The sequence below is a fragment of the Somniosus microcephalus genome, chromosome 3 (assembly GCF_052327205.1).
Source record: "Somniosus microcephalus isolate GS21.2 chromosome 3, FLI_Smic_1.0, whole genome shotgun sequence".
NCBI classification, from domain to species: Eukaryota; Metazoa; Chordata; class Chondrichthyes; order Squaliformes; family Somniosidae; genus Somniosus; species Somniosus microcephalus.
Window position 1 is genome coordinate 260139919 of NC_140989.1, and position 24618 is coordinate 260164536.

Consider the following 24618-nt stretch of genomic DNA (forward strand, 5'->3'; position numbering starts at 1 on the left):
ATTTCATTCAATTCCTCCCTCTCATTAGACCCTATGTTCCCCGACATCTCTGGAAGGTTATTTGTGTCCTCCTTTGTGAAGACAGAACCAAAGTATGTATTTAATTGGTCAGCCATTTCTTTGTTCCCCATTATAAATTCCCCTGATTCTGACTGCAAGGGACCTATGCATGACTTCACCAATCCTTTTCTCTTCACATGTTTATAGAAGCTTTTACAGTCATTTTTTATGTTCCCAGCAAGCTTCCTCTCATATTCTATTTCCCCCCTCTTAATTAATCCCTTTGTCTTCCTTTGCTGAATCCTAAACTGCTCCCAATCCTCAGGTTTGCTGCTTTTTCTGACCAATTTATATGTCCTCTCCTTGGATCTTATGCTATCCCTAATTTCCCTCGTTAGCCATGGTTGAGTCACCTTTTTTGCTTTATTTTTATGCCAAACAGGGATGAACAAATTTTGTAGTTCATCCATGCGATCTTTAAATGATTGCCATTGCCTATCCACCGCCAACCCTTTAAGTAACGTTCCCCAATCCATCCTAGCCAACTCGCGCCTCATACCATCGTAGTTTCCTTTATTTAAATTCGGGACCCTAGTCTCTGAGTCAACTACTTCACTCTCCATCTTAATGAAGAATTCTATCATATTATGATCGCTCCTCCCCAAGGGGCCTCGCACAACAAGATTGCCAATTGATCCTTTCTCATTACATAATACCCAGTCTAAGATGGCCTGATCTTTAGTTGGTTCCTCGACATATTGGTCCAGGAAAACATCCCATATACACTCTAAGAATTCCTCCTCCACAGTATTGCTACTAATTTGGTTAGCCCAATCTATATGTAGATTAAAGTCACCCATGATAACTGCTGTGCCCTTATTGAACTCACTCTAATTTCCTGTTTAGTGTCATCCCCAACCTCAGCACTACTGTTTGGGGGTCTGTATACAACTCCCACTAATGTTTTCTGCCCCTTGGTATTTCTCAGCTCTACCCATACAGATTCCACATCATCAGAGCTAATATCCTTCCTTACTATTGTGTTAATCTTCTCTTTAACCAGCAATGCTACCCCACCTCCTTTTCCTTTTTGCCTGTCCTTCCTGAATATTGAATACCCCTAGATGTTAAATTCCCAGCCTTGGTCACCTTGGAGCCATGTCTCCGTAATTCCAGTTACATCATAGCCGTTTACATCTATTTGCGCAGCTAATTCATCCACCTTATTACGAATGCTCCTTGCATTAAGACACAAAGCTTTCAGGCTTGTTTTTTTTAACACTCTTAGTCCTTTTAGAATTATTATTTACTGTAGCCCTGTTTGATTTACACCCTTGATTTCTCTGCCTTCCACTTTTGCTTTTCTCCTTCCTGTCTTTTGTTTCTATCCTTGCTTCCCTTTCCTCTGTCTCCCTGCACAGGTTCCCATCCCCCTGCCATTTTAGTTTAAACCCTCCCCAACTACACTAGCAAACACTCCCCCTAGGGCATCAGTCCCAGTCCTGCCCAGGTGCAAACCATCCAGTTTGTACTAGTCCCACCTCCCCCAGGACCGGTTCCAATGTCCCAGGAATTTGAATCCCTCCCCCTTGCACCATTCCTCTAGCCACGTATGCATCTGAAATATCCTTCTATTTCTACTCTGACTAGCACGTGGCACTGGTAGCAATCCTGAGATTACTATCTTTGAGGTCCTATTTTTTAATTTACCTCCTAACTCCCTATATTCAGCTTTTAGGACCTCATCCCGTTTTCTACCTATATCGTTGGTACCTATATGCACCACAACAACTCGTTGTTCACCCTCCCCCTCCAGAATGCCCTGCAGCCGCCCCAAGACATCCTTGACACTTTCAGAACTTAAGCGAATGATGTATTCACCCTGGGTACTTTCTCTCTTGAAAAAAGAACGAGAGAGTATATGACAGAAAATTTTAAAATTAGGAAAGGTTTGGATAAATTCAATCCAAGTAAGCTTTTTAGCCTGCGAACAGAATTTTAGCACATGGGGTTACATTTACAAATTAAGCACAACAAATGAAAATGGGACATGTAGGAAATCCTTTTTTTTACTAAAAGGGTGTGAAACAGATTGTCGGCACAGTTGGTGGAACAAGAAACATTAATGGGTTTTAAGAAGGAACTAGACAGGTTCTAGTCAACAAATTGAATTTAAGGCTATTAGAAATGCACCAAGGAAATGCTATGGCTAGGTGGCCTAGATGGACTGATGATGTGCTCCTGCCTGAAACTGTTATTATGTTACTTTAGGTTTGATTAGTACAAGGAAAAGTCACTGTACACCTACTTAGCTCTCAGGAGGTCTTGGTCCTTCAATGCTGATCCCTGTAGGTAAATTACTCTTTGTGCCCACATTGGAATTTGCAACACTCTTCGAACCTGTAAATCCATTTCAGTAGGACAAAGGATCACTACATAGTAATCCTGTAAGAAAAATGAAATGTTATAAATACAATTAGCAGAATATGGGATATATTTTCTTCCATTCCTTAGTGTAAGCAAAATATAAGAGGAAACCCTCTTTATACTCATGACTATATTTTACTGACATTATCAAATGGAATATATCCCCGTACCTTTCTCGGTTAATATGCATCTATAATTGATATATTGGCTAATTATTTTGTAATGAGTTCAATTTTTTTTGTAATTTTTCTTGCACAGTTATTAATACAAAGATACTGTCAACATCATTAGTAACAACAATTTAATTGTTTTATAATGTACGGCAAGCTAACAATAATCTTACAGCTGGTACTGGATGGCTTGTGTGTGTTAGCGCTTCAACTCCTTTATATCCAAGTTATATACTGGCTAAGTGTTATGCTACCATGGCAAAACAGTAATTTTTAAAGGAAAATAAGCCTTGTTAGTAATGGAAGAACTGATATCCATTTGCCTTGCATTTCAGAAAATGTTTAGGTGTCATACATCTCTCTCAAAAATAGCAAATGACTCCTCAAAAAATTGTGTACATTCATGCATCCTACATATCAAGAGTACTGAGTCCAGTTTTTTTAGGTGTGCTGTTATACATTAGAATTGGATGTCCAATGCAAAGCTGCATGTTATTTATTTGTGTTAATATATTTCTTACAAAATGTCCAGGGAATTTATTGCAGATAAAGCAGTGTTCAATATCATGTTTGGCACTCACCTGTATTGATTCCTGATGCCGCCAAACACATCTTCACAGCTATACAGTATTTTTGATAAGAAGTTGAATTTTATTGCACTAACTTTTCACTACTGATGGAAAGGTTAAGTTTATAGTGTGACTTACACCCCAGATTCATACACCACAAAACTATTTGGAAAATGCAGAATTGCTGAAATTAACTGGATTCATCTTCCTGTTAATTGGCAAATGTACTTAATTTTTATTACTGTAACGAATCCAGATTATAATGTTGTTCATTTATTGATGCGCATATCAAATTCAAAATTTGCAGTTTCCATACAAATTGTATAAAGGGAATTATGAAGTCTTACAAGGTTATATTGATTAAATTTGACAAAGCATAAGATTCAGGTTAGATTTTCTAATCAGCTACATCCAAATTAATAGGAGTTAAGAGCTACTGTCCTTTAAAATCTACATAAGTCAAAGTCAGCTGTGTAAACACTGCAAAAATTACAGTTATGGCCTAGATAGCTATACCCCGTATAGTGGCAGTAAATCAGTGTAAAAATTATTGCTAAAATGGAAAATCACCCACATGATCTTTAATCCCTATACAAGGTGAAAATATTACTGAAATCCAAATGTATATTTGTGTAATATTTTATTAGTGGTTTGGGGAATATATTAGTAACATTTGCATAATTTGGTGTACTGTTAAAAGTTCCCATAGAAACTTGAGTGGCTTAAGTGTAGTAAATTCGAATACTGACATGCCAAAAATAAAATATAAAAAGGCTCTCTCCTTCATCGAACATAAAAAATTTAATGGCATTTCTGGTTATTTATACATTAAAATAGTGAATTATTTGATTACGATTAGTAAAATATAAGCTAGTGCTGATAAACGTGGTTGTAAGGGGACATCAACATGAGCCAGATCAGAAAGCAGTTGTAGTGTACTAAACTTATAATGAAAGGTTCAACTATATTTATTTTAAACTCCTTCCTCTAATAGACGATTATGTTATTTGTATACATATTCTTTATAACCTGCAGGCGGGGGTGAGCGTAGAATTCATTCAAAAAATCCATTAGCAGGTCAATCTTCAAAGAGGTGACGCACAGCACGACATGTTTCTCTGTCTGAGCTCTGTGGCGACTATAGTTTCCTCCCGATTTCTGTCTCTCCATCCATAGATAGGCCAACTGTTCAAACTACAGGACAGGACATTATTTACCAGCTTGCATAAGCAAAATAGGAAGATACAGTACATGATTAATGTAGATGGAAAATCAAGGTGGCCAGATCTTCTATTATTTTTCATTACTGTAACTAATCCAGATTATAATGTTGTTCATTTATAGAGATGCATATTGAATCCAAAATTAGCAGTTTCCATGCAGATTGTATAAAGGGGATTATGAAGTCTTGCAAGTTTATATTGATTAATTTCTGCAGAGCAGAAGATTTAGAAGGTTAGATTTTCCAATCAGCTACATCCAATTAATGGGAGTAAAGTGTGCGTAATCAATGGAAAAAATAAGCGAATGATCAGTTATAGTGACCCATCCAATTTGCTGGTTGGGCTTTATATTTGTGCCATAGTTTGCAGTTAATTATAATAAACTTAGCCTCCGGAGATGTTATTTAGATGCCAATATAATTTCCTAGGGCTGGATTTTTCCAGCCTCGGCAGGTCCATGGGGGGCGACACCGTGGCGTGTGGGGACCCCGCATCTGTCTAGATCCTGGCCTCCAACATGATTTTATGCTGATTGGGCTTGTTAAGCTCGCCCTGTGAGGTTCCTGGCCGATTAACAGGAAGCGGGTCTGACGACATCATTTGATGATGGGTCATCAGCCGGGTTCCTTAAATGGGCCATGTCCAAATTGATTTTGATAGCTGTACTGTCAGTGTTCTAGAGCATTGAAGTGCTGCAAACACTGACAGTGACTGCACAGAGGTGCAGGGCTGCACCCAGGCTCTCCCATGACTCCCCCCATATGCTTATGGAGGGAGTCACAGCATGCAGGGAGGTTCTATTCCCTTCCAATGGGCAGAAGACACCTCCCAGGAGACCAACGCACATTGCACAGGAGGGCACAAGCAGGGATGTTGTCAGGAGAACCAGGCTGCAGTGGCACAAACCTTTCAATGATCTTAGTAGATCACAAAATGTTACTGCCAAGCCACACTCAACCTCATCCTGCTGTGCCACTCATCACATCCCCATCACTCTGCCTTCCCTACCCTACGCCTGCACATCTTTACTCACACCATCTTACCTTGCAGCTCCACCCATCTTTGCATTCTTGGATAGATTTGTGTGCACCTTTGTAAGTGACTTAGTGAGTTCCAGTGAATGGTGAGACATAACGTTCCCCTTCCCCCCGCCCCCAATGGTGATGAGTGTGAAAGGAATGGCTTGGACATTGTAGGGATGCTTTATGGTGCTGGTGTGGGGTGGTGCCAACTTGGTGCATCATGTGGCAGCCAGGGTGTACAGTGTTAAGTGAAGTCAATCTGGACATGGTGAGGCCCTCACTGGATTCCTGGGCAGCAATTAGCACAGGTGATAATGCCCTGTGTCCTGTGCAGCATCAGCTGATTGCAGAGAAGGTTGGTGCTGCTGGTGTGTCCGGTGCTGCTGGTGTTGGGACTGATCGTGCTGGGATTCTGAGGACCAAGGTGAGATTTTTTCAAGGGCACCAATTCTGATTGAATAAATGGCAGGTGAGGTTGAGATGACAGAAGTGATCTGTCAATGGTGAGAGAGGTTGTTCCAATGAGGTGACACTGGATAGAGAGTTTGCTCCAAACACTTGTTAGCTGCATAAAGGTCAATCTGTCTTCCAAATGCATTAAGCAACAGCTTCTAACCTTGAAAAGTGAAGACCTATGAAATGGGAGCTTTCATAGAACATTTGCAGCTGTCAGATTAGTAAATCATTCCATGCTGACACAACACCCGACCTACTTACATGACGTGATCCCTGTGCATCGGGAATCTCATGGAAAAGCTGGTCAAAATGGTAAGTACATAGTAAAATCCTACTTAACTACCTTTTAACAAGCTTGTAACTATCTAAGTTGGCTGACCCGCCGCTTGGTGTCGGGTCTCTTCAGGAAAGACAGACCCGACACTTGGGAAACTGACACGGAGGCAGGTTCAGAGCGGGATACTGACCCGCTGTCAATCTTTTGGATTTTGACAGCGGACCCACCTCCGAACCCGCCCTCTGAGTGTCGGCAAAATTCTGGCCCCAGTGTTTTTGCCAGTAGAGTTCAGTCATCTATCTGCCCATATAAAATGTGTACCCAGGGCTGTTAGGGTGTGCTATCTACAGAACTACATTTAAAGAGCCCTTGGGGAAGATTTGTCACAGTATGTTTGATGAATTTTTGTTTTCTGCTTCTTTCCTGTTTTCATTTTGTTGTCCAGGAGGCTGTGTGCCAAGTACTCTATAATTTTTTGATATACCACAATCTTGGAGCAATGGGTTTCCCAATGGGAATCCCTTTAACTTATGTTTATTTAGAGGAATAAGAGGAGCAATGGAAGGATGCCAGAGACAGATTGCATCCACCGGCCAATAACCTCCCACCCACATTTACAGACAATGACCACAAGTCCCAGGTCAGGAGACAACCAGATGCAGGGCTGCACCGTTTACTGCAAGGACACCTACAACTAACAGACATCACTGGTCCAGGGGAGTCAGTGGCTTTAATAATTAAGTGCACCATCCAGCTGCCTTCCTCAGCCTCCTTCCAGGCATGCTGCAATACTGTCCTGTGGAGATGGTACTCTGGAGTGGAAAGCAGAGTTTCACCCCTCGATGTGTTGAAATTCTGCACCATTTCCACTTTGGCAGCCATCCAACATGGGCTTTGGAGGGTTCCACTTCTCCATCACTTCACTACAGACTCAGTTTTCTGCCTCCACATTTATCGTACCTGCCACTGGGTTTTGACAAGACATTTCTGTTACCTGAATAATCTTTGCAAAGGCTTAAACAGATACATTAAAAATATTTAGCAGCGTTCATTATTGCTACCAACACTTTTTTATCCCCACATGCAGCCACTTACCATTAAATTTACCAATCACCCTTGTAAGCAGCCACCCTCTGAGTTGCCAGTGTCAGGTCCAATATAGGGTGGGAACTCGCCCATATTATGTAAATTAAGCTTATTCTGTAAAATCAGCTGGGGTCATCACACTAATGGTTGAGAGGGTGCTAATAATGCACTCACCAAATAATGCCCAATCATCAGTCTGACAGGGAAACCCCAGAAAGTCTGTATTGTAGGAGTCTACGTACTCCTAGCAAAAAATACTGAACTCGGAAAGGTTCAACAGAAAAGGTTTAATTGTTGAGGCTGCATGCTGAACACAAAATGGAGTCAGAGACTACACAAAGTATGACTGCCTTTCATCAGTGCACAGCTTCAACTGCTCCTCCCCCGCTCTGGGCTTAACTATGTTGCAGATCGAGTTTCTTAAAGGTGTGATCCTTCTTAAAGGCATGACGCCTGATTTATAGTCTACGGACCGGAAAGCAGATTGTGTCCTTTCTGTGATCGGTACGCCACACAGCTCCCCACAGAATCCGCTAGTAGGGAGTGTACGAACCGGCGTGGCGGCTTGATGGCACGACCGGAACGGCTCTTGGCGGTTGGTGTCGGCAGCGGGGCGGTCGGACGCATCGGGCTCTTAGGCGGTCTGCCCCGCGGTGGGGGTTGGCCCACTTGAACGGGTTCATCGGGCTCTAGGCGCGCCAGCTTGAGCCGGTCGACCGACACCTTGTCAGTTCTGCCGCCCACTTCGAGGAGGAAGAACTTGTTCCCCGTCTGGAGTGCCTTGTAGGATCTGTCGTATGGGGGCCGTAGAGGTCCTCGGTGGGCGTCATGGCGCACGAAAACAAATTTGGCCATGTGCAGGCTAGGTGGTACGCGGGTTGCTGGTTCGCCGTGCCGGCCGGTGGGTACCGGAGCGAACTGTTGTGATCGGTTGGCAAAAGCGCGGCGTTGCTGCTCAGCCGACCAGGGGGTCGTGGCAGTGGGCAGGAACTCTCCGGGTACATGCAGCGGCTGGCCGTACATGAGTTCCGCCGCCGAGGCTTGCAGGTCTTCCTTGACCGTGGAGCGTAGGCCAAGTAGCACCTACGGGAGGCAGTCGATCCAAGCTTCGTCCTCGAGGCTGGCGCGGAGGGACGCCTTCATGGACCTGTGGAATCGCTCGCACAGTCCGTTGGCTTGGGGGTGGTAAGCCGTGGTGCAGTGAACGGCCACCCCGAGGTTTCGGGCGATGGCGGCCCACAGATCACAGGTGAACTGCGGACCTCTATCCGACGTCATGTCGGAGGGGACGCCAAACCGAGCGACCCAGGTACCGATGAACGCCCTCGCGATGTCGGCGGTGGTGGTGGACGTCAGTGGAATGGCTTCGGGCCAGCGGGTGGTACGGTCCACAATTGTCAGCAGGTGCGTGTGACCTTGTGATGGCGGCAGGGGGCCGACGAGGTCGATGTGGACGTGGTCGAACCTTCTTTCTGGCACGGTGAACTCCTCGAGTGGGGCTTTGACGTGCTGGTGGATTTTGGCACGCTGGCAAGCTATGCAGGATCTGGACCAGACGCGCAGATCTTTGCGTAGGCCGCGCCAGACAAATCGGTTGGCCACCAGTCTAATGGACGCGTGGGTGCCGGGGTATGAGAGGCCGTGGACGATGTCGAACACCCGTTTTCGCCAGGACGCCGGGACTACGGGGTGGGGTTGCGCCAAGGAGGTGTCGCCTTTGACTGTGACGGCGGACGGGCCGCAGGCGACGTCGGTCAGTCGCAGCCCTGGGAGGGTTGTGGGCGCGGAGAGCAGATTGGGGTCGGCGCGTTGCTCCGCTGCCAGTTGACCATAGTCCACTGCCAGGTGGGCGCCGTGGATGGCGGGGCGGGATAGGCAGTCGGCCACCACGTTGTCTCGACCGGAGGCGTGTCGGATGTCCGTGGTGAATTCGGACACCACGGCGAGCTGGCGTTGTTGCCTGGCTGACCACGGGTCCGCAGATTTCGCCATCGCGAATGTCAGGGGTTTGTGGTCGACAAACGCGGTGAAGGGGCGGCCCTCCAGAAGAAATCTAAAATGGCGGACTGCCAGGTACAGTGCGAGGGGCTCGCGGTCAAAGGCGCTGTATTTGGCCTCCGGGGGGCACAGTTGGCGGCTGAAAAAGGCTAGCGGTTGCCAGGCCCCGTCAACCCACTCTGATGAGGTGGAATCTGTATGGGTAGAATTGAGAAATACTAAGGGGAAAAAAACGTTAGTGGGAGTGGTTTATAGACCTCCAAACAGTAAGGCGGAGGTTGGGGATGGCATTGAAAGAGAAATTAAAGAAGCGTGCAATAAGGGCACAGCAGTCATCATGGGTGACTTTAATCTACATATAGATTGGGCCAACCAAATGAGTAACAATACTGTGGAGGAGGAATTCCTGGAGTGTTTACGGGATGGTTTCCTGGACCAATATGTCGAGGAACCAACCAGAGATCAGGCCATCTTAGACTGGGTATTATGTAACGAGAAAGGATTAATTAGCAATCTTGTTGTAAGAGGCCCCTTGGGTCGGAGCGATCATAATATGATCGAATTCTTCATTAAGATGGAGAATGAAGTAGTTGACTCGGAGACTAGGGTCCGTAGTTTAAATAAAGGAAACTATGATGGTCTGAGGAGCGAGTTGGGTAGGATTGATTGGGGAATGGCACTCAAAGGGTTGACGGTGGATAGGCAATGGCAAACATTCAAAGACCGAATGGATGAACTACAGAATTTGTTCATCCCAGTTTGGCATAAAAATAAAACAAAAAAGGTGACCCAACCGTGGCTAACAAGGGAAATTAGGGATAGCATAAGGTCCAAGGAGAGGGAATATAAATTGGCCAGAAAAAGCAATAATCCTGAGGATTGGGAGCAGTTTAGGATTCAACAAAGGAGGACAAAGGGATTAATTAAGAAAGGGAAAATAGAATATGAGAGTAAGCTTGCAGAGAACATAAAAACTGACTGTAAAAGCTTTTATAGATATGTGAAGAGAAAAAGATTGGTGAAGTCAAGCGTAGGTCCCTTGCAGTCAGAATCGGGGGAATTTATAATGGGGAACAAAGAAATGGCAGACCAACTAAATACATATTTTGGTTCTGTCTTCACAAAGGAGGACACAAATAACCTCCCAGAGATGCCGGGGAACATAGGGTCTGATGAAAGGGTGGAACTGAAAGAAATCAGTATTTGTAGGGAAATGGTGTTAGGAAAATTGATGGGACTGAAGGCCGATAAATCCCCAGGGCCTGATAATCTACATCCCAGGGTACTTAAGGAAGTGGCCCTAGAAATAGTAGATGCATTGCTGGTCATCTTCCAGAACTCGATAGACTCTGGAACGGTACCCATGGATTGGCGGGTAGCTAATGTTACCCCACTATTCAAAAAAGGTGGTAGAGAAATGGCGAGGAATTATAGACCGGTAAGCTTGACATCGGTAGTGGGGAAAATGCTAGAGTCCATTATAAAAGATGTAATAGCAGAGCACTTGGAAAGCAGTGACTGGATCGGACAAAGTCAACATGGATTTACAAAAGGTAAATTATGCTTGACTACTCTACTGGAACTTTTTTGAGGATGTAACTGGTAAAATAGATAAGGGAGAACCAGTGGATGTGGTGTATTTGGACTTTCAGAAGGTTTTCGATAAGGTCCCGCATAAGAGATTAGTGTGCAAAATTAAGGCACATGGGATTGGGGGCAAAGTATTGACTTGGATAGAGAACTGGTTGGCGGACAGAAAGCAAAGAGTTGGAATAAACGGGTCTTTTTCCGAGTGGCAGGCAGTGACTAGTGGGGTACCGCAAGGATCGGCCCTAGGACCCCAGCTGTTCACAATATATATTAATGATCTGGACGAGGGAATTGGATGTAATATCTCCAAATTTGCAGACGACACAAAGCTGGGGGGGGAGGGTATGCTGTGAGGAGGATGTCGTGAAACTCCAGTATGATTTGGACAGGTTGGGTGATTGGGCAGAAACATGGCAAATGCACTATAATGTGGATAAATGTGAGGTTATCCACTTTGGTGGCAAAAACAGGAAGGCAGATTATTATTTGAATGGTAATAAATTGGGAGAAGGGGAAGTGCAAAGAGACCTGGGTGTTCTTGTACACCAGTCGCTGAAGGTAAGCATGCAGGTGCAGCAGGCGGTTAAGAAGGCAAATGGTAGGTTGGCCTTCGTAGCAAGAGGGTTCAAGTACAAGAACAAGGATGTCTTGCTGCAGTTGTACAGGGCCATGGTGAGACCACACCTTGAGTATTGTGTGCAGTTTTGGTCGCCTTACCTGAGGAAGGACGTTCTTGCCATGGAAGGAGTGCAGCGAAGATTCACCAGGCTGATACCTGGGATGGCAGGAATGCCGTATGAGGAGAGATTGTGTCAATTGGGCTTATACTCACTGGAGTTTAGAAGATTGAGAGGGGATCTCATCGAAACCTATAAAATTCTGTCAGGCCTGGACAGACTAGATGCAGGAAGGATGTTTCTGATGGCTGGGGAGTCCAGAACCAGGGGTCATAGTCTAAGGATAAGGGGTAAGCCATTTAGGACTGAAATGAGGAGGAATTTCTTCACCCAGAGAGTGGTGAACCTGTGGAATTCTCTGCCACAGAGGGCGGTGGAGGCCAGTTCATTAAGTATATTCAAGAAAGTTGGATATATTTCTTAAGTCTAAAGGGATCAAGGCGTATGGGGAGAAGGCAGGGACCGGGTACTGAATTTGGATGATCAGCCATGATCTCATTGAATGGCAGAGCAGGCTCGAAGGGCCGAATGGCCTACTCCTGCTCCTATCTTCTATGTATCTATGTACACGGCGCCGACCGCGTGGTCGGAGGAGTCCGTGGTGAGGGCCACCCTGGCGTTGGGCTGTGGATGAGCGAGCATGGTGGCGTCGGCGAGCGCCTTTTTGGTTGAGTCGAAAGCGGTCAACATGTCCGCCGACCACTCGATCGCCATTCTGTCTTTCTTACCCTGGAGGGCTTCATATAGGGGCCGCATGAGGGAGGCCGCTCCGGGAATGAAGCGGTTGTAAAAGTTGATCATCCCCAAGAACTCCTGGAGGCCTTTGATGGTGGTAGGCCGGGGGAACTGCTGGACGGCTTGCACCTTGGCGGGCAGGGGAATGGCTCCGTCCTGCGTGATGTGGTGGCCGAGGAATTCGATCCTGCTGAGGCCGAATTGGCACTTGGCTGGGCTGATGATGAGCCCGTGCTCACTGAGCTGCTGGAACAGGGTGCGGAGGTGCTCAATGTGTTCCTGCTTGGAGGAACTAGCTACCAGGATGTCATCCAGGTAGACAATGAGGAACTTCAGGTCCCGGAGGACCGAGTCCATGAGCCGCTGGAAGGCCTGGGCCGCGTTTTTGAGGCCGAAGGGCATTTGGAGGAACTCGAATAGCCCAAAAGGGGTGATTATGGCCATCTTGGGAACGTCCGTGGGGTGGACTGGCACCTGATGGTAACCGCGCACCAGGTCGACTTTGGAGAAGACTGAGCGGCCGGCCAGTCTAGCCGAGAAGACTTGAATGTGCGGTATGGGGTACCGATCCGGCGTGGTGGCGTCGTTTAGGCGCCGGTAGTCCCCGCAGGGGCGCCATCCCCCGTCGGGTTTGGTGACGATGTGGAGTGGGGAGGCCCAGGGGCTGTTGGAGCGGCAGATGATGCCGAGCTGTTCCATTGTGGCGAACTCGGCCCGCGCGATCTCCAGCTTGGCCGGGTCCAGCCTGCGGGCATGGGCATACACCGGTGGGCCTGTGGTAGGGATGAAGTGTTCTACCCCGTGCTTAGCAACCTTCGCGGAGAAGGTCAGGTTGGTGAGGGCTGGGAACTCAGCCAAGAGTGCTGAGTAGTCGTCCGTTGAGCGGGCGCGGCACTGCCACGCCATTTCGGCGGGTTGGGGGGGGCCATGGCGCCCGGGATAGGTGACATGGTGTTCATGTCTACGAGGCGGCGCCGAGGCCTGTCGACCAACAGGCCGTGGGCGCACAGGAAATCCGCACCGAGGAGCGGGGAGAGCACCTTGGCGGTGATAAACTCCCAGTGGTAGCGGCGGCCTGCGAGGTCGATGGTGACGGTGCGGGTGCCGTATGTCCGGATGTCGGTGCCATTGGCAGCAGCCAGCGCATGGCCGCGGCCGCATCGCTGGATCTCGAGGGCGGACGCAGGGATGATGCTGCGCTGCGCGCCCGTGTCGCATAGGAAACGGCATCCGGAGGCGCTGTCCGTAACGTACAGCAGCGTGCCTGCTTGCCCCACGGCCATCGTGTGGGCTGGTGTGGGGGCAGTTGGAAACGTGCAGGGATGGCTGCAGCGGCGTGCCCGTGCGCCGAACCGGGTATGGAAGTAATAGTAGCCCTGGGTCGGAGGGCTTGGTAGACGTGGGGGGCCTCGTGGCCGAGCTGTGTGGCCGCGCGACAGAGGGTGGAGCACGCGCCGACGCTGCGGAGGCCAGGTTGGGGTGACGGCGTGGTTGGAGCTGGCGGACAGGAGCTTATCGGCTTCGTCGGCCAGGGCCTCGAGGTCCGTGAGGCTGGACGCCACGATCGCCGGGCGGATGCTGGGAGGTAGTTGGCGGATAAAGAGCATGCGGAAGAGGGAGCCGGGCGGTTTCTCGTCGGTCAGAGCAAGCATGTGTGAGAGCAAGTCTGACGGCGTGGAGTCACCGAGGCCCGGGAGGTCGAGGAGGTGGCAGTTGCGCAAGAATTGGGAGGCTGTGAATTTTTTAATGAGCGCGGCCTTGAGATGTGCGTACTTGCCTTCCTCCGGAGGGTTTTGTAGTGTTGTCCAGACTTTCGTGATTGTGGAGCTGCCCAGGGAGGCGAGGAGGTAATCGTACAGGGTAGAGTGCACAGGGCGCAGCCAGTGTTCAGGACCGAACGGCGTCGACGGGAGAAGAGAGAGAGGCGCGAAAGAAAATGCGCAGAGCGCAGCCGGTGTTCAAGGGACGAGCAGCGTCAGCGGGGAAGAAAGGGAAACGCGCAGAGTGCAGCCAGTGTTCAAGGGCCGAGCAGCCACAGCGGAGAAGAAGGGAGAGCGCGGGAAACGCCATTTTGAGCCGCAGCGGAGAAGAAGGGAGAGCGCGGGAAAATGCCATTTTGAGCCGCAGCGGAGAAGAAGGGAGAGCGCGGGAAAACGCCATTTTGAGCCGCAGCGGAGAAGAAGGGAAGCACGGGAAAACGCCATTTTGAGCCAGTCTAACCACACCCAGGGATGCCGAAGAGTGGCAGTATCACAGCGTTCGACAATGAAGTCGAAGATTGGACGACATATGTCGAACGCATAGAAGTGTACTGCAAGGCGAATGAAGTGCCAGATGAGAGGAAAGCGCTGGTATTGTTGAATTCCATGGGTGCAAAAACGTATGGCTTACTGCGAAACCTAGTAACCCCGGAGAAGCCAGTGGACAAGGATTTTGGAAACATAGTGTCAACCCTACAGAACCACTTAAACCCCACACCGCTGCTGATAGCAGAAAGATTTAAGTTTCACAAAAGGAACCAGCATAAAGATGAAAGTAATGCTGAGTATTTAACGGAACTGCGTAAGCTATCGAAACACTGCCAGTTTGGAGCGGGACTGGCAGATACCTTAAGGGACAAGTTTGTGTGTGGGCTTCAAAGTGAAGGAACCCAGAAACGGCTTTTATCTGAAAAGGACCTTACGCTGGAAAAGGCTTTCAGCATGGCAGTATCACACGAAGCAGCCGCATGGGGCGCTGCAGAGATACAACGGAGACCGCAAGAATATGGCACAAATGAAATGTCATACGGAACAGTGAAGTGTTATCGCTGCGGCAGAACAACACACGGCCATAATGATTGCTGGTTTAAGGACAAAGTGTGCAGACAGTGTGGGAAAGTAGGACACATAGCAAGAGTCTGCAGGTCGGGAAAGAAAACCAGCAGCAAAAAATCTCCACAGGAGAAGTACAAGAAGGTACATAAGGTGACGGAGAGTAGTTCAGACGAACAGAAAAGTGATACAGACTCCGGAAGCAAGGAGCTGGGTTGTCTGAAACCACATAAGGTGATCCAAACGGAGGATCATCAAACTATCTGGGTCACGCTCAAGATAGCTGGAGTCCAAGTGAAAATGGAATTGGACACAGGATCAGCCCTAACAGTCATAAACCGAAGGGACTACAAGCGGCAATTCTCACATATACCCTTGAGAGATACAGAGATTGTCGTGAAGACGTACACAGGGCAAAAAGTCTACCCCAAAGGAAAAATAAGGGTGAACGTTGTATATAACGGTAAGGAAACACCAAAAATGGACCTATACATATTGCCAGATGGAGGACCACCACTACTAGGACGTGAATGGATCCAGAAGATACAGCTAGATTGGCATTCCATACAAGCACTGACTGTAGATGCCAAAAAGGATGACGACGTCACACCTGGGCGACTGTCAAAAATGCTAACTGACACACAAGAAGTGTTCCAGGAGGGACTTGGAACACTGAAAGGCATAACAGCGATGATCAAAATAGAGGAAAGTGCAAGCCCAAAGTTTTTTAAGGCCAGACCGGTGCCTTATGCGATCCGCCCAGCCGTCGAAGCAGAGCTGGAAGGTTTGGAACGTTCAGGAGTACTGTCCAAAGTGGACTGGAGCGAGTGGGCCACACCCATCGTTCCTGTAATGAAGAGGTCGTTGAGTAATACGCCTGGGGAACCAAAGAAAGTTCGCATCTGTGGGGACTTTAAGGTGACAGTGAACTCAGTCCTTCACACGGTACAATATCCGCTTCCACGGATTGAAGATATTTTCGCCTCGCTATCTGGAGGGAAACGCTTCACTAAGATTGATCTGGCCCAGGCGTACCTGCAAATGGAGGTAGAAGAAGCCTCGAAACAGTACCTCACGATCAACACTCATAAAGGTCTCTACCAATACAACCGGCTGGTGTTCGGGGTAGCATCAGCTCATGCTATTTGGCAAAGGGCAATGGATCAAGTCTTGCAAGGGATTCCAGGGACCCAGTGTTATTTGGACGACATCCTGGTCACGGGCGAAAATGACAGTGCTCACCTTGCCAACCTGGAGCATGTGCTCACTAGATTGAAGGAATATGGGCTCCGAGCAAATCGCCACAAATGCGAGTTTTTCCAGAAGCAAATCTCGTATTGTGGCCATGTTATTGATGAAGAGGGGTTACATAAGTCCCCTGAAAAGATTGAGGCAGTAGTCAAAGCTCCAGCACCGGAAAATGTGTCACAACTGAGGTCGTTCCTCGGGCTGGTGAACTACTACCATAAGTTCTTGTTGAATTTGTCTACAGTACTACACCCACTGAACACCCTACTGCAAACGGGGGTACCATGGAAGTGGAATGACGAATGTAAACGAGCTTTCCAGAAGTGCAAAGAATTGATCACATCAAAAGAGGTGTTGGCTCATTTCAACCCAGCACTACCAATTCGGTTGGCGTGTGATGCATCACCCTATGGCATTGGAGCGGTGCTGTCGCACAAGTTCCCGGACGGCTCGGAGAGGCCGGTAGCCTTTGCGTCTCGGTCACTAACCTCAGCCGAGCGTAACTACGCCCAGATTGACAGGGAGGCCCTCAGCCTAGTGTGGGGAGTGAAAAAGTTCAACCACTATCTGCACGGGCAGAAGTTCACCTTGCTGACGGACCACCAACCACTTGTCTCCATCTTTAATCCAAAGAAGGGCGTGCCGGTGATGACTGCGCAACGGCTACGAAGATGGTTGCTTTTTCTAGGGGCGAACCAATATGAAATTGAGTATAAGGGCACGAAACAGCATGGAAACGCTGATGGGCTATCACGCCTGCCACTGCCTACTGCGGAGGAAGCACCAGCAGTGGACCCTGTCGAAATATTTCATTCGACTATAATTGAACGCTTGCCAGTAACTAACGCTGATATAGAGAAGGAGACCTGAAATGACCCGACACTGTCTCGGGTATATGACTTGACGGTGAAGGGATGGCCAACACATGGCGACTCACTGTTGCCAGCATTCTCATCCAGAAGAGAACAGCTGTCAGTATGCCAGGGGACCTTGATGTGTGGATCCCGAGTGGTAATTCCACCCAAGTTAAGGAGCTAGGTGGAAGATTAAAGAGCAGGACCTCAAAGGTTGTAATCTCTGGATTACTCCCGGTGCCACGTGCTAGTGAGTACAGGACTAGGAAGATAGAACAGATGAATGCGTGGCTAAAGGGATGGTGCAGGAGGGAGGGCTTTAGTTTCTTGGATCACTAGGTCTGCTTCTGGGAAAGGTGGGACTTGCACAAGTCGGACGGTTTACACCTGAACCAGAGGGGGACCAATATCCTTGCGGGAAGGTTTGCTAGCACTGTTGGGGGGGGTTTAAACTAACTTGGCAGGGGGATGGGATACAGAGTGGAACTATAGTAGGGGGTGATTTACAGCCAAATACGGAGGAAAAAACAAGTCAGCTGGGAAGGCAGAGCAAATATATGAAGGCAAAAGGGAATATGGCAAGGCTGGAAGGCATTTATTTTAATGCAAGGAGTCTTGCAAATAAGGTGGATGAACTGAAGTTGTTGCTGAACACATGGGAGTGTGATATTGTTGCTATCACGGAGACATGGTTGAGGGAGGGTCAGGACTGGCAGCTCAATATTCCGGGGTATAGAATCTTCAGGCGAGACAGAGGGGGGTGTAAAAGGGGAGGGGGTGTTGCAATATTAATTAAGGAATCAATTACTGCTGTAAGGAGGGATGATATATTAGCGGGTTCCTCTAATGAGGCCATATGGGTAGAACTTAAAAACAAAAAGGGGGCAAGCACTTTGCTGAGAGTGTACTATAGGCCCCCGAACAGTCAGGGGGAGATAGAGGAACAGATATGTAGGCAAATCTCAGAGAAGTGCGAAAATAATAGGGTAATAATAGTGGGGGATTTCAACTTCCCCAATATTAATTGGGATAGTCAGAGTGTGAAAGGCTTAGAGGGTGCAGAATTCTTAAAGTGCATCCAGGAGAGCTTTTTGAGCCAACATGTAGAAAGTCCTACAAGAGAGGGGGCGGTACTGGACCTAATTCTAGGGAATGTAGCCGGGCAAGTGGTGGAAGTGTCAGTAGGAGAGCATTTTGGCGACAGTGACCATAATTCAGTGAGATTTAAGGTGGTCATGGAAAAAGACAAAGACGGCCCGGAAATAAGGGTTCTAAATTGGGGAAAGGCCGATTTTAATATGATAAGGCAGGATCTGGCCAAAGTGGACTGGGAGCAGCTACTTATAGGAAAATCCACATCAAAGCAGTGGGAGACTTTCAGAAGGGAAATAGAGAGAGTACAACGCCAACATGTTCCTGTAAAGGTCAAGGGTGGGACCAACAAGCAAAGGGAACCTTGGATGACAAGGGATATACAAAAATGCATTAGGAAAAAAAGGGGGGCTTTTGGCAGTTACAAAAGACTAAAGACGGAGGAAGCCCTAGAGGAGTATAAAAAGTGCAGGGGCATACTTAAAAAAGAAATTAGGAGGGCGAGGAGGGGCCATGAAATAACACTGGCGAGCAAAATAAAGGAAAATCCTAAGATGTTTTATAAGTATATTAAGGGCAAGAGGATAACCAGGGAAAGGGTAGGGCCCATTAGGGACCAAAGTGGCAATCTGTGTGTAGAGCCAGATGATGTAGGCGGGGTTTTAAATGAATTTTTTGCATCTGTGTTCACTATGGAGAAAGATGATGTAGACATAGAAATCGGGCAAGGGGACTGTGACATACTTGAACACATTAGCATCGAGAGGGAGGAGGTACTAGCGGTTTTAGCAGGCCAAAAAGTGGATAAGTCCCCAGGCCCGGACGAGATGTATCCCAGGCTGTTGTGTGAGGCAAAGGAGGAGATTGCAGGGGCTCTGACACAAATTTTCAGAACCTCTCTGGCCACAGGGGATGTACCAGAGGACTGGAGAACAGCTAACGTAGTACCATTATTCAAGAAGGGTAGCAGGGATAAACCAGGGAATTACAGGCCAGTGAGCCTAACATCTGTGGTAGGGAAATTATTGGAAAAAATTCTGAGGGACAAAATTAGTCTCCACTTGGAGAGGCAAGGATTAATCGGGGATAGTCAGCATGGCTTTGTCAAGGGTAAATCATGTCTGACCAATCTGATTGAATTTTTCGAGGGGGTGACTAGGTGTGTGGATGAGGGAAATGCTGTGGATGTGGTTTACATGGATTTCAGTAAAGCTTTTGACAAAGTCCCGCATAGGAGACTGGTCAAGAAGGTAAGAGCCCATGGGATCCAGGGTGCCTTGGCGTGTTGGATCCTAAACTGGCTGAGTGGCAGGAGGCAGAGGGTGATGGTCGAAGGTTGCTTTTGTGACTGGAAGCCTGTGTCCAGTGGGGTACCTCAGGGATCGGTGCTGGGACCCTTGCTGTTTGTGATCTACATAAATGATTTGGATGAGAATGTAAAAGGTATGATCAGTAAGTTTGCAGATGACACGAAAATTGGTGGGGTGGTAAATTGCGAGGAGGAAAGCCTCAGGCTACAGGACGATATAAACGGGTTGGTCAGATGGGCGGAAAAGTGGCAAATGGAATTTAACCCTGAAAAGTGCGAGGTGATGCATTTTGGACGGACAAATAAGGCAAGGGAATACACAATGAGTGGTAGGACCCTAGGAAGTACAGAGGGTCAGAGGGATCTTGGTGTACATGTACATAGATCCCTGAAGGCAGCGGAACAGGTAGATAAGGTGGTTAAAAAGGCATATGACATACTTGCCTTCATTAGCCGAGGCATAGAATATAAGAGCAGGGAGGTTATGATGGAGCTGTACAAAACGCTGGTGAGGCCACAGCTGGAGTACTGTGTGCAGTTCTGGTCGCCTCACTATAGGAAGGATGTGATTGCTTTGGAGAGGGTGTAGAGAAGATTCACCAGGATGTTACCTGGGATGGAGCGCCTCAGCTATGAAGAAAGACTAAACAGGCTGGGGTTGTTTTCCTTGGAGCAAAGAAGGCTGAGGGGGGACCTGATTGAGGTGTGCAAAATGATGAGGGGCATAGATAGGGTAGATAAAGCGGAACTTTTCCCCTTAGTAGGGGGGTCAATAACAAGGGGGCATAGATTCAAGGTAAGGGGCAGGAGGTTTGGAGGGGATTTGAGGAGGAACTTTTTCACCCAGAGGGTGGTTGGAATCTGGAACTCACTGCCTGAAAGGGTGGTAGAGGCAGGAACCCTCATAACATTCAAGAAGCATTTGGATGAGCACTTGAAATGCCATTGTATACAAGGCTATGGACCAAATGCTGGAAAATGGGATTAGACTGGACAGGGATTGATGGTCGGCGCAGACACGATGGGCCGAAGGGCCTCTTTCTGTGCTGTATAACTCTATGACTCTATGACTCTATGAGAGTGCTCAATGAGCTTCACGAAGGCCATCTGGGAGGGGTAAAAATGAAAAGCCTTGCTAGGGCTTATGTGTGGTGGCCGGGGATCGATCAGCAAATCGAGGACCTGACAAAGAGCTGCTCAGGATGCCAGAAGGTCCAAAATGCACCACCACATGCCCCTCTACACCCATGGGAGTGGCCCTCATCTCCATGGCAACGGGTGCATATTGATTTTGCTGGTCCATTCATGGACTCAATGTTTCTAATAGCCGTGGATGCGCACTCGAAATGGCCTGAGGTGATCAAAATGTCGTCCACCACCACGGAGAAAACTATTGCAGTCCTACGGACCATATTTGCCAGGAACGGCTTGCCAGAGCAGATTTGCTCTGATAACGGACCACAGTTTGTGTCCGAAGAGTTTCGAAGATTCATGAAAAGGAATGGGGTAAGGCATTACACATCCGCCCCGTATCATCCAGCCACAAATGGATTGGCTGAGAGGTTCGTACAAACCTTTAAGAAAGCAGTAAGGGCCATGTGCGATGACGACATTCCACTGCAGCATAAGCTGGACAATTTCCTGTTAGCCTACAGAAATGCGACACATGCAGTCACCAACCAGACCCCAGCCATGATGTTCTTTAACCGAAGGTTGAGATCTCGTCTGGATTTGCTCAGATCAAATGTACGAAGAGATGTTGAGAATAAGCAATTCCAGCACATCAATGAGAAGCCGACAAGGAGCTTCAATGTAGGGCAACCAGTCTTGGCCCGCGACTACCGAACAGAGAAATGGCGACCAGGAACGATATGCACACGGCAGGGGCCACTAATGTACACAGTGGATGTTGGGGAGAACATTGTGAGACGCCATGTCGACCAGATCCTAGAGTCACAGGAACGAGTCAACCCCATGACTCGCGCACCTGGTGATGAACCCGACATCCAGGTAGCATCTACCCCAGAAACAGTAGCATCGGAAGCTGATGAACCAACTGACGACAGGGGGCCTCCGCACCAAGAACAAGACACTCAGGAAAGGCGCTATCCAGAATGGATCAGGAAGCCGTCCCAAAGACTGAATTTATAAATGGACTATTTTCAGTTAATGTGCATGTTAAAAGTGTTAATTGTTAAATGAATGTTATGGTACTGTCAATCTAAAAGGGGAGGAATTGTAGTGTATGTACCTTTAAGGGGAGAACTACTTTTTACAGCTCCTGTATACTGTAGTACCGGCAGTGACCACACCTGTATATAAACCCTGAGTAGGGATCTGTATGTTTAGTTTTAGAGTAACCCTCATCCAGTAAATACCTGTTGATTGTTCCTGCAGTCTCGTGTCTAGTTATTGAAGGACACACTACATCAAAAATACATGGATCTAACAGCAGTCAATACACTGTTAAAACCCCAGTTACACCTAATCCAACAAGGCCTAACATTTAATGGATATTTAACAGCGATATTACCCAAGCTTTCTTCAGTTTTACTGATTACACTGATTGCCGGCTATGGGGGGCGGGGCAAAGCACAGCCTGTGGAGGCGCAGTGAATGACCGCAACTTCAGGATTTCCCCATTTAGATGCGCATGCGCTAAATCCTGAAGTTGCGGTCAGTTTCAAAGAGGTAATAACAGCGAAAGCTGTTAGTTCGCCATTATTACCCATCTCAAATTCCGGCCCAATGAGATTAAAATAAAACAGAAAAAGGGAGTTATGACAAATGTCATGTTCATAATTCAGTCGAGAGCAACGCTGAATACAAAAAGTAGAGAGGAGAATTATAAAAGAAAATAAGAGGGGCAAAGAGAGTGTATGAGAATAGATTAGCAGGAAACATAAGTGTGAACCCAAAAGGCTTTTATAAACATATAAATAGTAAAAAGGGTAGTCAAAGAAAAGATTGGGTCGATTAGGGACCAAAAAGGAGATCTTCGTGTGCAGACAGAGGGCATGGCTGAGGCACTAAATGAGTGCTTTGCATTTGTCTACACAAAAGAGGATGCTGCCAATGTCACAGTAAAGGAGGAGGCGGTAGCGATATTGGATAGGATAAAAATAGATAAAGAGGAGGCACTTAAGAAGCTGGTAATGCTCAAAGTAGAAAAGTCACCCGGTCCGGATGGGATGCATCCTAGGTTGCTGAGGGAAGTAAAGGTGGAAATTGCAGAGGCTCTGGCCACAATCTTCCAATCCTCCTTAGATATGGGGGTGGTGCCAGAGAACTGGAAGGTTGCAAATGTTACACCCCTATTCAAAAAAGGGGAGAGGGATAAACCTGGTAACTACAGGCCAGTCAGCCTAACGTTGATGGAGGGGAAACTTTTAAAGACAATAATCCAGGACAAAGTGAATTGGCACTTGGAAAAATATGGGTTAATAAATGAAAGTCACCACAGATTTGTGTTTGACTAACTTGATTGAGTTATTTGATGAAGTAATGGAGAGAGTTGATGAGGGTAATGTGGTTGATGCTATGTAATTCAAATTCTCAAACTGCCATAGTGGGATTTGTACGCACGTGATTATTAGTCCAGGCTGCTGGATTACTAGTCTAGTAACATAACCACTACACTACCGTACCCAGGCTTAACAGTTATGAGCTGGTTAGTTAGAATAAAGATTTTTAACTCTTCTTTCAAATGCTGTAAATTTGAAAAACTGAAATCATTTATACTCCTCTCTGAAGCTTCAAATGTCAGATTTGTTTCCATATCGCTACAAAACAGGAAGAGTAAAGCAGTATTTCCAAACCACAGACTGGGTTTTCCTGTAGTTGATTCATGTTTTACGCATTTTCTTTTTATATTTCTCTGCATGCTCACAAAATTAAAAGTAAAGCAGAAAACAGATGGAAAGAATGAAAATGTTACAACTTGCTAAACAGTAAATAAATAGAATTGCTCTATTGAAGGGACTGTAAATGACAGCTTCTCCTTCATTGGACCATAGGTTAACAGCCTTCATTATTTCCTCTTGCATATCTGTATTTAGGCTTGTTTCCTATAAAATTCAGGCATTGCCCTAGATATGGGAGCAATGGTGAAAGTAGGGAAATCATGAGTCATTGAAAAGAAGAGTAAGTACATAATTCAAGTGTAAGTAAGCAGCGCAGTTCAACGTAAGAAAAACGTAAAGATGATTAATTATGCAGTTTAGTCTCATTATACTAACTGGCAAACACAGAGCTTTGAGAGCACTCAACAATACCACTTTCAACCTGCAGCCTAAATCCAGTTGCCTGAATCAAATGGAAACATTATATATGGTTCATGTGTTCTAAAAATGCAACACATTTTCTATTGTTTTTCTTCAGGAGTTGTCCAAACTTAGTTAATAAAATGCACAAATTGCATGGATAAATATAATTATATTAGTAATCAGCAAGCAGAATACATAAATTTCTACACTAGATAGATTTTGGGGGAAAGTGCCAATTATAGGGCATTGTATCTTTACAGTAAATTATTTCAGTCATTATATTGGAAATAACGTGTGTAAAAACTATGCAGTAATCTCTATACCAACCATAAATTAACCTACAGAGGATAATTTTACTCCCTTGTTCATAAATGGCTACAATAGATGTTAATCGCCTTTTCTGGCCTCATATTTGTTGTTCCTTGTATATCATGATTAATATTTGCTTTTGCGAGCTTACAGCTGACAGTGCAACAAATGATCTATTTATCTATGGAATTATACAATTATTTGAAATAAATAGTGAGCCATTTGAAAATAGGCCACACAAAAAACAAAAAGTTTGAACGGTAATCATTAAAATACTTTTTAACCAGCTTTGTAATACACACAACACTGAAGGCTATAGATATTATCAAACATACTTCATGCATTGCACTGCTTACCTGTATAGGCAACACTACAAGCGCAACACAGATCATGATGACTACTAACAATTTGGAAGGCCAGATCTTGGGTGTGACATCACCAAACCCCACAGTCGAGAAGGTGACAATGCAGAAGTAAAGGGAATCGAACAGGGTCAGG

At 46.7% G+C, this 24618-nt stretch overlaps 1 long non-coding RNA gene across 2 annotated transcripts in view; it reads left to right on the forward strand.

Moving 5' to 3' along the window:
- Positions 1-6073: 6073 nt before the first annotated feature.
- Positions 6074-24618, forward strand: part of LOC147121871 (uncharacterized) — a 91149-nt gene continuing 72604 nt past the window's right edge. For both annotated transcript variants that reach the window (XR_015077639.1, XR_015077638.1), the window contains exon 1: positions 6074-6179. This is a non-coding gene — a long non-coding RNA (uncharacterized LOC147121871). The remainder of the gene's footprint in view (positions 6180-24618) is intronic.